Here is a 10898-nt window from a genome sequence, read left to right as displayed (position 1 = left end):
TGGGGTTTGTTAGGGATGTAACAGGTTATAATTCAGATTCAGGAATGCTCAGGGAACAGTTCTTCTGTCTCAGCTGTGCTCACAGGCACGCCTCTCTGGCCCTTGGCCTCTGCCCTGCTTGGGGAAGTGTCAAAGCTCTTTTAGTATAGTAAATGCCCAGAGGCACCCCACGCTGCCAGTAATCCTTGGCCCAAAGATGCTCAGTCCTAGCTCTGTGGGTTAGCAAACCTAGCTCCACCAAGTACCTGGAGGCTCCCTACTCTTCCAGCAAGCATCTTGGCCAATGGCACTCAGCTTTTTTGCTCCCTGGGGCAGAGAAGCCCAATGCACCATCTCCTACTCCTCTCCCCTGTCACCATTTCTCTGCCACCACTTCTCAACATCTTCCATGTTATAGCTTTCTCTCCTCTGTCTTCTGATTCCAGGAGCTTCTCAGCACAGGGATCCCGGGCCCAAAGGATGCACTCTGCTCTTGGCCCTTCTTCCTTGGTGTTGGTGAGATCCTCTCTTTTCTGCCTCTGGGATGGCTCATTTCAAGCCCAGTAGGATTACAAAACTGACCAATCTCCTTGTCCACGATTACCCTATTTGCACATGGGTAGGGGCCCCAAGACCATGGTGAGAACGGCCACACAAAAGCCATCTGTCACACTACAGGACTTGACAACAACGGGTTCAGTTTTGGGTTTGGTTAAGAGATACTGATTATTCAGTATATATATAACCCAAAAAAACCCAAACCTGTTGCCATCAAGTTGATTCTGACTCATAGCGACCCTATAGAATGGAGTTGAACTGCCTAATAGAGTTTCCAAGGAGCACCTGGTGGATTTGAACTGCTGACCTTTTGGTTAGCAGACATAGCGCCTAACCACTATTCAATCAGGGTTTCCATATATATATATACACATATATATACATATATATACATATATATACATATATATACATATATATACATATATACATATATACATATATACATATATACATATATACATATATACATATATATACATATATATACATATATATACATACACACACACACACAAATAGAGTTCTCACAAATACGTATTTTAATTGTATTTGAAAACATCTTTTGTCAGTTTCATCATTCTCCCCATCTGTCTCTCTTGCAATTTCTCTCAAGCTAAATGCTGGCATCTTTTTAAAAAATAACCAACAGTTGAAATAATATACTGTCTGAGATTTGCTGCAACATAATTCAGTGTGGGTGATGGTTGAGAATATAGATAAAACAAGATTGACAGGTGAGTGAAGACTGCATGGAGATTCATTGTATTCTTCTCTCTACTTTCATGTATGTTTAAAATTTCCACAGCACAGAGTTTAGAAAAGAAACAACAAGATAACCTAAGACCCAGCAGGGCACTGGATATCCTAGAGAATCAAGAAACACCAGTCATAATTTCTAATCAAACTACCAATAAAAACTTTAAAAAACCATGCCATCGATTCCAACTCATAGCGACCATGAAGGACAGAGTAGAACTGCCCCACAGGGTTTCGAAGGAGTGCTGGTGGATTCCAACTGCCAGCCTTTTAGTTAGCAGCCATAGCTCTTAACCACTACTCCACAGTGAAAACCACAGAGACAAGACGCCTTTAACTCCTCCTTTTCCTCTTCTCAACTGAATGTGTTCTTCCTTCCATTGGTTCCCTGTGTGTAAGTGCTGGAGCCCAAGCTCTGAAGGGACAAAGTGGGGATTTAAAACTGTATTATGATCAATAGCAGGAAATAGGTTTGACATTGAGAAGGGAGGGGACAGGCAGGAGACACTTGAAGAGATGCTGTTTCCATGAATTTCTTTTTTCATTCTGAGAGAAAGTGTGGACAGACACCATAGATCCTGGGCCTCCAGGGGTCCCCAAACTCCCTAAAAGCTGCATGCAAAATTTTATGGGTTTGCAGGTACTTTAGCTGGAGGCAGGCATTGGGAAGGCTCTCATCATATTGTAGAAGGGTTTTATAACTCACTGAAGGAATAAGAATATTGAATGAGAGTTTGCCCATCTGACTGACTCTGAGGGACAACACCAGAGACACGGGTGTCAAACCACTCTAAGACAGTAGCCCAGACACCGATTCCCTGTGGCGGTCATTGCTCCTTCAGCTCTTGCTTCAGCCGGTCATGTTCACAGCCTGAAGCAGAGTTACCCTGAAGCTACTGAAACTTCATCCTCACAGTACTTCTGTGGGGGGGCGACTGCCTTTCTTCTCTTTGACACGTAATGCAATAGGAATGAGAGGCTCAGTTACCCACCGAAAGTCACACCACAAGTAGTGGTGGAGCACCCAGGCGTTTGGCCCCTTAGCCCATGTTCATAGCCACTGCGCTATTCCAGAATAGGAGAGCTGGGACCTGCAAGTCTAACTCAGGAAGAGAGATTCTAGAAAGAGAAAAAGAAGAAAAATGAGCATAGTTGTTTACTCTGATAGCGGGGCCCAGGATGCCAGGAGAGAAAGGGACAAAAACAGTTTGTTAAAGGATCAAGGAATATCAGAAAGTCTCCACTTGGATATGAACATCTCCACCTGTGACACAGATGGCAGGGTGGGCAAGACAAACTCAGCCAAGGGACCAACTGTGACGCTAGCTCTCTCCTGACAACTCTGCACCACTTTCCCTTCCTAGAGGCCACCTCTCATTCCTTGCTCTTGTTATCCTGCCCAGAATGGGTGATGCCATACACTCTCTAGTTTCCCTTGGGTTTGCGAATCACAGTTAGTGGGTGAATTGTCTCGATAAAACAGAATAATAGTCCAGAATCATTTCTGGACTCCAAAAAGCCAGATCATACTTCCTGGAGCTCTCCTCCTGCTGGTCTAGTGGGTCCTGACCTTGACTGAGATCTGGCAGGTGAGTAAAGAATCAGGATAAACTGATGCTGGGGAGGGAGGAGCCAAAAAGTCTGGCCTGGTGGGTGCTGAGCAAGCCCTTAAGAAGGGCCTCAGCCCCTTGAGTGAGGTGGGGTGTGGGGGTGGCTGAAGTGAGTGGGGAAAATGGGGTGGTGGTGGGGGTTGTCTCCAGAATCCTTGTTTCATTTTGGTTTCTCTCTCCACTACCCATCCTCATCCTCCCGGGGTTTCTCATCCCTCTCATCAACTCTGCATGCCTCACAGTGAAGTGGCCCAAGAGGCAGGCATGATGTCAGAGGATGTGCCAGGGAGCCCCAAGGCTCAGTGCCCACGGGAACGCAGGAGGGAGTGTCCCCAGCATGGAGACAGACCCAGGTGAGAACACAGCCCAGGAAGGTGAGCTCAGGAATCTAGGGCACTAGGGCCCCTTCTTCCCTGAAGGCATTTGCTGAACCTGCAGGTATAAGAAGCTCTTGGCTGCTTTCTGGTGCTGAGTGGAAACAGGGGTGAAAGCCAGAGGACATGAAGGTAGGGACTCTGGTGGACCACACCACTTTAAGCAGGAACTCAAAAATGCTGCTTCCAGAGGTGGTTTTGACCTGCTGTAAACAACTCCCACAGGATTTTATCATAGTGCACGTTTCCTCTTGGTGATCTGATTTGGATTCCAGCTTCCAGTTTGGAATGAAGCACTCCTGAATTGGAAACCTATCAGGTATAACAGACACAAATGTACAGAAAACTTTCTGGAGATAAAAAAAAAATAATCATCTTAGGCTAAAATTAATTCTATCATTTTTTTGTTGTTATTATTTGTAAAAAGATGCAGTACGCAATCAAAGATGCCCATGCTCACATTGAGGAGAGAAGACACCATGAAGCAGAAACAGCAGAGATAACAGTGATGGAAGTCGTCCCACAAACACTTCCCTGATTGTGAAATTCCTTTTTCTTTTTGTCTAACAAAATGACATACTTGAAAACCTGATCAGAGAACTGGAACTTAAAAATCCTGAGAGAGAACTAGAAAAGAAACCAAATAGAAATCACAAACCTGAAATATAACAGCAGATGAGGCACATTTGAAAAAAGAGAATTAATGGTTAACAGGAAAGGCTAGCCTAGAACCCAAATTTTAAGTTTGAGTGTTGCTGACCCCTAGATAGTAGGCTGGTGTCTCAGTTTCTGGCTATTTTCCTTACCCTGGAAAAACCATATGTCTCCTCTACGTGCTTAAATGTTACCGAGACGCCTGACCTTCTTCAGATCCACCATCAGCATATGTGACCCGTCACCCAGGCCCTGAAGGGAACATTACCCTGAGGTGCTGGGCCCTGGGCTTCTACCTGGCAGAGATCACCATGACCCGGCAGCAGGACGGGGAGGACCAGACCCAAGACACGGAGATTGTGGAGACCAGGCCTGCAGGGTAAGGGACCATCCAGAGGTGGGCAGCCATAGTGGTGCCCTCTGGAGAGGAGCAGAGATACACGTGCTTTGCGCAGTACGAGGGGCTTCCCAGGCCCCTTACACTTAGGTGGGCTAAAGAGGGGGATGTAGGAGTGGAAACCTCTTAGCAGAACTGGCATAACAGGAGCTGTTCTGGGTGCCCATGGCAGCGTCAGGCTTTGGCCTGAGGGCTCAGAACCCCTTCCATCCTCTTCTTAGAAGCAGCTTCCCAGCTCACCCCAATCAGTGTGGGAATCACTAGTGCTCCTTGCTGCTCTGCTTCTTGGAGCTGTGATGGTCAAGAGGATGGTCTCAGCTATGGAAGGGGCTGAGAATATGGCCTTCCTTTCTCTGGCCTGTTGGGGTCCTACTGCACACAATGATTTGCCCTATTTCTTCCCGTTGTTACTGTGTGGCCAGAGATGGTGACCCACACAGGCCAAAATCCTGGACTGGACTTGGCAAACAGACAGACTAGCAGACAGATCACTGCCTGGTCTAGCGGCCTTTTGCACACAGTCATAAGAAGTTAAAGGTAAGAGAGGAGATTGCTGGGATTCAGGAGCTTGGCAGCCAGTGAGCCTGAGAAAGCGCAGGCTGAAGGCCGAGGCCAGAGGCTGGAGGCCTGGTCAGTCACTGTCATCACCTCCCCTGAGCACGACTGTCCAAGGTACGTCATCTTTCACCAGGGAGCCTCAGCCCCTGTGAACATCTCTGGGCTCCATGTTTCCCCTGAACCTCCATGAGGATCCTAAACAGCAGAAATGGAAAGTTGCCTGAGCTCTGCTAATAAGGCACCGAGGGCACCAGGAATTGATTCTCATGTCACCTGAATTACCTTTATGGACAATGTCATCCTTCCACTTTTCTCATTCCTGCCAAGATAAAACATGTCATTAAACCAAGTACTCGTAAAGGACTAATGAAGTGTAACTAATATGTATATGGAAACCCTGGTGGTGTAGTGGTTAAGAGCTATGGCTGCTAACCAAAAGGTCAGCAGTTCGCATCCACAGAGTGCTCCTTGGAGACCCTACGGCGCTGTTCTACTCTATCCTTTAAGGTCACTGTGAGTTGGAATCAAACCGTTCGCGATGGGTTAATGGGTAACAGGTACATGTTGATACAGCCTCCCAGCTGTGCTCAATGGTGGGAAGAAAGAAGTTAAGCCCCAGTTACTGATGAGAACAACAGAGTGGCAACATTCAGGTCAAGGACACCAGGTGCCCACTCACACCGAAGAGATAGCTGCAAACTGGCTTCCAAGAGAGTGAATGCATGGACCCGGCACTGTTATTTTCTTCCATTTTTTCCTGACACTGCTCTGGTTTCTGGAGTTTAGCCTCCTGAATCTCAACTGGGTAACAATATTAATCAGTTATTCAAGAAACTCACTGCCCCCATCACGGCATGAGAACTACTTGAGGGGTGTACTCTGCATGTACTAGTATGGAAGGGGAGGCTGGGTGGATGGACCATCTGTATAAACCCGAAATAGAGACGATGGGTGCCATCGTCTTTCACTTCGTGTATCTCACCATCCTACCTTAAGTATCATCTTCTCCTGTAGGCTCTGCTCTGATCCTCTATTATCATTCGCTAGGCAGTGACTGGGCCCTAGACACTGACGTGTTCCTCATGGCTTCTGAAATATGACAAGAACTGAGGCAGTGGGGAACAGCCTTATGCTATAGAGGATCTTATCAAGTCAAAGGTGAACCTTTTAACTTCAAAATGCCCAGAGCATCTGAATCTGGTCATTAACATTTTCTCTCACAGGCTGAGAGAGCTGCCCTGTGTGGGACTAACAAGACTTCAGTGCCTCTCACTTCTACTTTGTTTCTCTGTGGACCCTAACTTCTCTTCTTTCGGCTTCTCTGTAATGAGGTCTGTCTCCTCCGATATAACACGTAGGAAGATGTAAGGACATGTAAGGAGAAGGGTCTATTACTTCAATACCCTAGGCCAGTGTAGCAACCTTCCTTTCCTGGGGATGAAAGGGCTAAAATGTCTTACTCCCAGTCCAGCCTTATCATTTACTTGCCCTAAAGAGGAACTCATTGTTTTAGTAATTTTTCTCATACCCTCTCATTGAGGATGCAGTAAAGGGTTAATATGATGAGTGAAAGATTATAAATTAGAAAAAAAAAAAGTTGAGATTAGAATATCTTTTAGAGTGTGCATATTTGCTGGGCTGAGGTGAGTAGCAGATGGGGATGAGAAGGGCAGGTAGAGGAGAGAAGGTGGTGGAATAGTGTGTGTCCTCACTCTGTGCTCAAGGAAGCTTCAGTTTTGACCTGGCCACTCTTGGATACTTGTCTGCATTCCTTCCTTGTGCTGTACTTTGTACTTGTTCTCTAGGGAGACCACTGTCGCACTAGGTCATAGGGCCTCAGACATCCCACAAGCTGCACCAATCTCTAAACACTGGAGATCAAGGGCAGAGAATGGCACATCTCAATCCTGCCCCCACCTCTGGACATGTTTGCTTTTTCCTCATAGGTTATATTCCTTCCTCTTGCAAGTTATCTATGTTATTTTGGAAGACAACTCTAATCATTCCATTCCGCTCTGGCTGTGTTCTCCCTCTGACAGTGGGCTTGTCATCCTTTTCGTTGATCTCCCCAAGACACCCAGGGAAGTCTCTACACAAGGGGGTCCCTCTGAACTTCACACATTAATTGCCAGCCTATTGCTGCCTTTGCCTTTCTTCCATCTCTGTTACCAGTATGCTTCTGAATTCCCGTGTAGTATAGTAAACGAAATGTTGGCATGAGCATAGAGAAACAATGTGTCAACTCTGCATCATGAGTAAATTACCTATGAGGACTCTATACCAGGTAGAGTCCTGGCAGAGAACAGATGGCACAATGAAAGTGGTCACTGAAAAGCATGTAACAACTAGAGTACTTACAGAGGTGTAGGCAGGTAACAACAATAGATGGTCAAGCTTCCTGGAACTAGGAACAGCTGGATGCTATTACCATCTCTAATCTGAAGACACAGCAGAAGGGAGTTTTGACAATCCAGCAAAGCTACACCTTTGGAGAAGCGCTGCCCAGCATGCACTGTAGGTAGAGGAATGAAGCCATTACAGGAGCGCAGCGCTGGGGGAAAAGAGAGGGAGTGGTGGTAGGGAATGCCTTGAATTCTTTCTCCTTCCACACAATGATCCATATACCGTGTTTCCTTTTGTCAATCCCAACTGGAAACCACAGGGCAAAGAACCCCAGATGATGCATTCTATAACAGGACAGACACATGATGCCCCACTACGCGTTTGTGACCTGGAGAGTAAACAAAGGAGAACAATCAGGGTGATGAGATTATACGGATCCTGTGAGGGGGACAAAAGGCAGGATACATGTCTTCTGTTATAAGAAGAAATTTGGAGAAAATTTTGAGCTATTAGGCTTATTGTATGTGGGCTTATGAGTCATGTCTAGGTAGATGAAAGAGGAAATGGCTACAGAAAACCATGATGAAGAGCTTCCTATGTGAAATACCCAAAATGAAATGTGATGAGGTCTACATCAACCACACACAGGCCACACACCCACTGAAAAGGGATGTTGTTTCAGATTTACACTCTGGACTAGATGATCTCAACTTTCAATTCCTCAGCTTGGTATCAAAGCATAAATCTAGAGACAAATATCATGGTGGTAACTAGGAATGCTTCCCTCAGACTCTACTAGCTCATGAGAGTTCACGGCTTGAGGGAATTAGTCTACTGGTAAAAGGAATCTGTTTGCTTCTCTTGATTTCTTTCAAAAAAAAAGTCATGGCCTGAGCTAACCTGCTTTTCCTATTTCATGTCTTTTTAAATATAATTTTATGTTACTAGGCAAATCAGTATCATTAATATCACATGCTAGTAAAATTTTGCTGAAGATAATTCAAAAATGACTGTGACCATACATAGACAGGGAGTTGTCAGGATTTCAAGTCAGATTCAGAAGAACACGTGGAATGAGATATTATTGCTGATGTCTGATGGATCTTGGCCTAAAGCAGAGAATATCAGAAAGATGTTAACCTGTGTCTTATCTACTATGCAAAGGCATTCAACTGTGTGGGTCATAACAAATTATGGATAACATTAAAACAATGGGAGTTCCAGAACACTTATTTGTACTTATGTGGAACATGTAAATGGAGCAAGAAGCAGTTGTTCAGGGCTGAATGGACATGAAAATAGAGAGTGGAGGGAAGGAGTGTGCTGTCTCATTAGGGGGAGAGCAATTAGGAGTATATAAAAAAAATATAGCAAGGTATATATAAGTTTTTGTATGAGAGACTGACTTGATTTGTAAACTTTCACTTAAAGCACAATAAAAATTTAAAAAAAAGGAAAAAACATTTTACATGATTCACCTTTAAAGCAAATTGACTGTAGAATATATAGTGTTTTATTGTTGGTATTTCAATAACTATTCTTTACACTTCTGCATCCTGTTCTGTGCTCCAGAAGGCTGTCCTTTACGTACTCATCAATAGGCATTCTTGCCCTCTGTCTCATACTTGGTTTGGTGAAGAATAGATACCGGCAGTAGATTTGAGAGGGTCAGAGCAGAATAAGGCTTGTGCAGATGTCTTCCTCTACGAAAAGACACAGCTCCTGTTGATTGGCTTTTTTTTTTTTTTTTAACCTGTAAAATTCCCTAGGTTCCAGTTAATACTCCTTCCTGCCACTTTGGGCAAACAGGCATGGAATTTCTCTTGTGTAAACTATGTAGTAATTCCCTGATCCTGCCCACAATTTGTAAATATCTCCTTCTAAAGTCTCACTCAATCATCTCAATTTGACAGCACCATCTGTTTTTTTGCTAGAACTGTGGCTGATACACTGATCTATACCCATCACAGTGACACTGATGAAATAAAAACAGATCTTCTACTCCCTCACCCTAAGCTTTTGTTAGTGGGTTCAGTTACCCCTCTTTTTTTTGTAAACACTCTACATACAGGGACTCAGAGCATATCTAACTTCTGCACGACTCTGCAAGTGAACGTCCTTTTGATTGCCCCCTTGAAGTCATTGTTCCTCAGGTTGTAGATGATGGGGTTTAGCATAGGGGTGATGACAGTGTAGGACAATGACACTAGCTTCTTGTTCCCAGGTGACTGGTAGGATTCAGGCCATAGGTAGGTCAGATTAGCAGTTTCATAGAAGAGGGACACTACAATGAGGTGAGGTGAACAAGTGGAGAGTGCCTTCTGGTGGCCAGTAGCAGAAAGCATTCTCAGGATGTTTGTCATAATGCAGGTGTAGAAAACCAAAATGAGGGAGAAGGGAAACATAAATAGTAATGTGGAGACCAGTGCTTGCATTTCATACACAGTTGTGTCCTCAGTGATTAGTTTCAATTCTGGGAGGTCAGCACAAAAAAAGTGGTCTATGGCATTTGGTTCACAGAAAGAATCCAAGGTGTCCATAGCATAGAGATTGGAACACCAGACATCCAAGAGCCTATGGACATCCACAAGCACAAGGTCCTGTTCATTCTGACTGTGTAATGGAGAGGGTAACAGGTAGCCACATGTGATTGTAAGCCATCATAGAGAAGAGGACACATTCTGAGCTGCCAAAGAAGAAGAAGTACATCTGGGTACCACAGCCTACAAACAGATGATTTTTTGGGGGAACATTAGATCTACCAACATCTTAGGCACCATGACCAAGGTGAAACAAACTTCAAGAAATGATAAAATCTGAAGAAAGAAGCACATGGGAGTTTGAAGAGCAGAATCCACGCTAGTAAGTGTGATAAGAAAGTTGCCTAACAAAGTGACTATACAGGTGGCCAGGAGCTAAACAAAGAGGAAAATGAGAAAAACCAAGAAGAATAAATTCAGAGACTCTGGTCTGATTTTCACAAGTCACGTCTTAGAGCAGCTTCTAAGAATCAAACTTAATATGGACGTCAAAGATTGCTCTTTAAATATAATCTCAAGAATAGCAATAAAATCTACAAACCACACACAGAAAAAAAGAAGCAGTTGTCCAAACAGAACAAGGGGATACTGTGTGGTTCAAAATTGGAAAAGGTATGAGGCAAGATTTTCTCCTTTGATCTTAATTATTCAATTAAGGGAAAGCCCCTTCACAAATAATACGACAAGCCAGACTATAAGAAGAAGAATATGACACCAAAATTGAAGACTCATTAACAACCTGTGATATGCAGATGACACAAACATGCTTGCTGAAAATGAAGATGACTTGAAATACCGATAAAGGTCAAAGACCTTCAGTATGGATTACACCTGAATATAAGGAAAATGAAAATCCTCACAACTGGATCGATAAACAACATCATGATAGATGGAGAAGAAATTGAAGTTGTCAGGGATTTCATCCTACTTGGATCAACAGTCAATGTCCATGGAAGCAGCAGTCAAGAAATCAAGTGACACATTGCATTGGACAAATCTGCTTCAAAAGCTCTCTTTAAAGTTTTAAAAAACAAAGATGTCAGTTTGATGTGCAAGGTATACCTGACCCAAGCCATGACCTTTTCAATCACCTCATATGTGTGTGAAAGCTGGACAAGGAAAAAGG

General features: G+C 44.1%; 1 pseudogene; it reads right to left on the bottom strand.

The window, feature by feature from the left end:
* Nucleotides 1-8704: 8704 nt before the first annotated feature.
* On the bottom strand, nucleotides 8705-10600 carry LOC135233032 (olfactory receptor 10A7-like; annotated as a pseudogene).
* Nucleotides 10601-10898: the final 298 nt, after the last annotated feature.

The sequence above is a fragment of the Loxodonta africana genome, chromosome 1 (assembly GCF_030014295.1).
Source record: "Loxodonta africana isolate mLoxAfr1 chromosome 1, mLoxAfr1.hap2, whole genome shotgun sequence".
Classification (NCBI taxonomy): Eukaryota; Metazoa; Chordata; class Mammalia; order Proboscidea; family Elephantidae; genus Loxodonta; species Loxodonta africana.
This window is presented reverse-complemented; position numbering and strand designations above follow the sequence as displayed.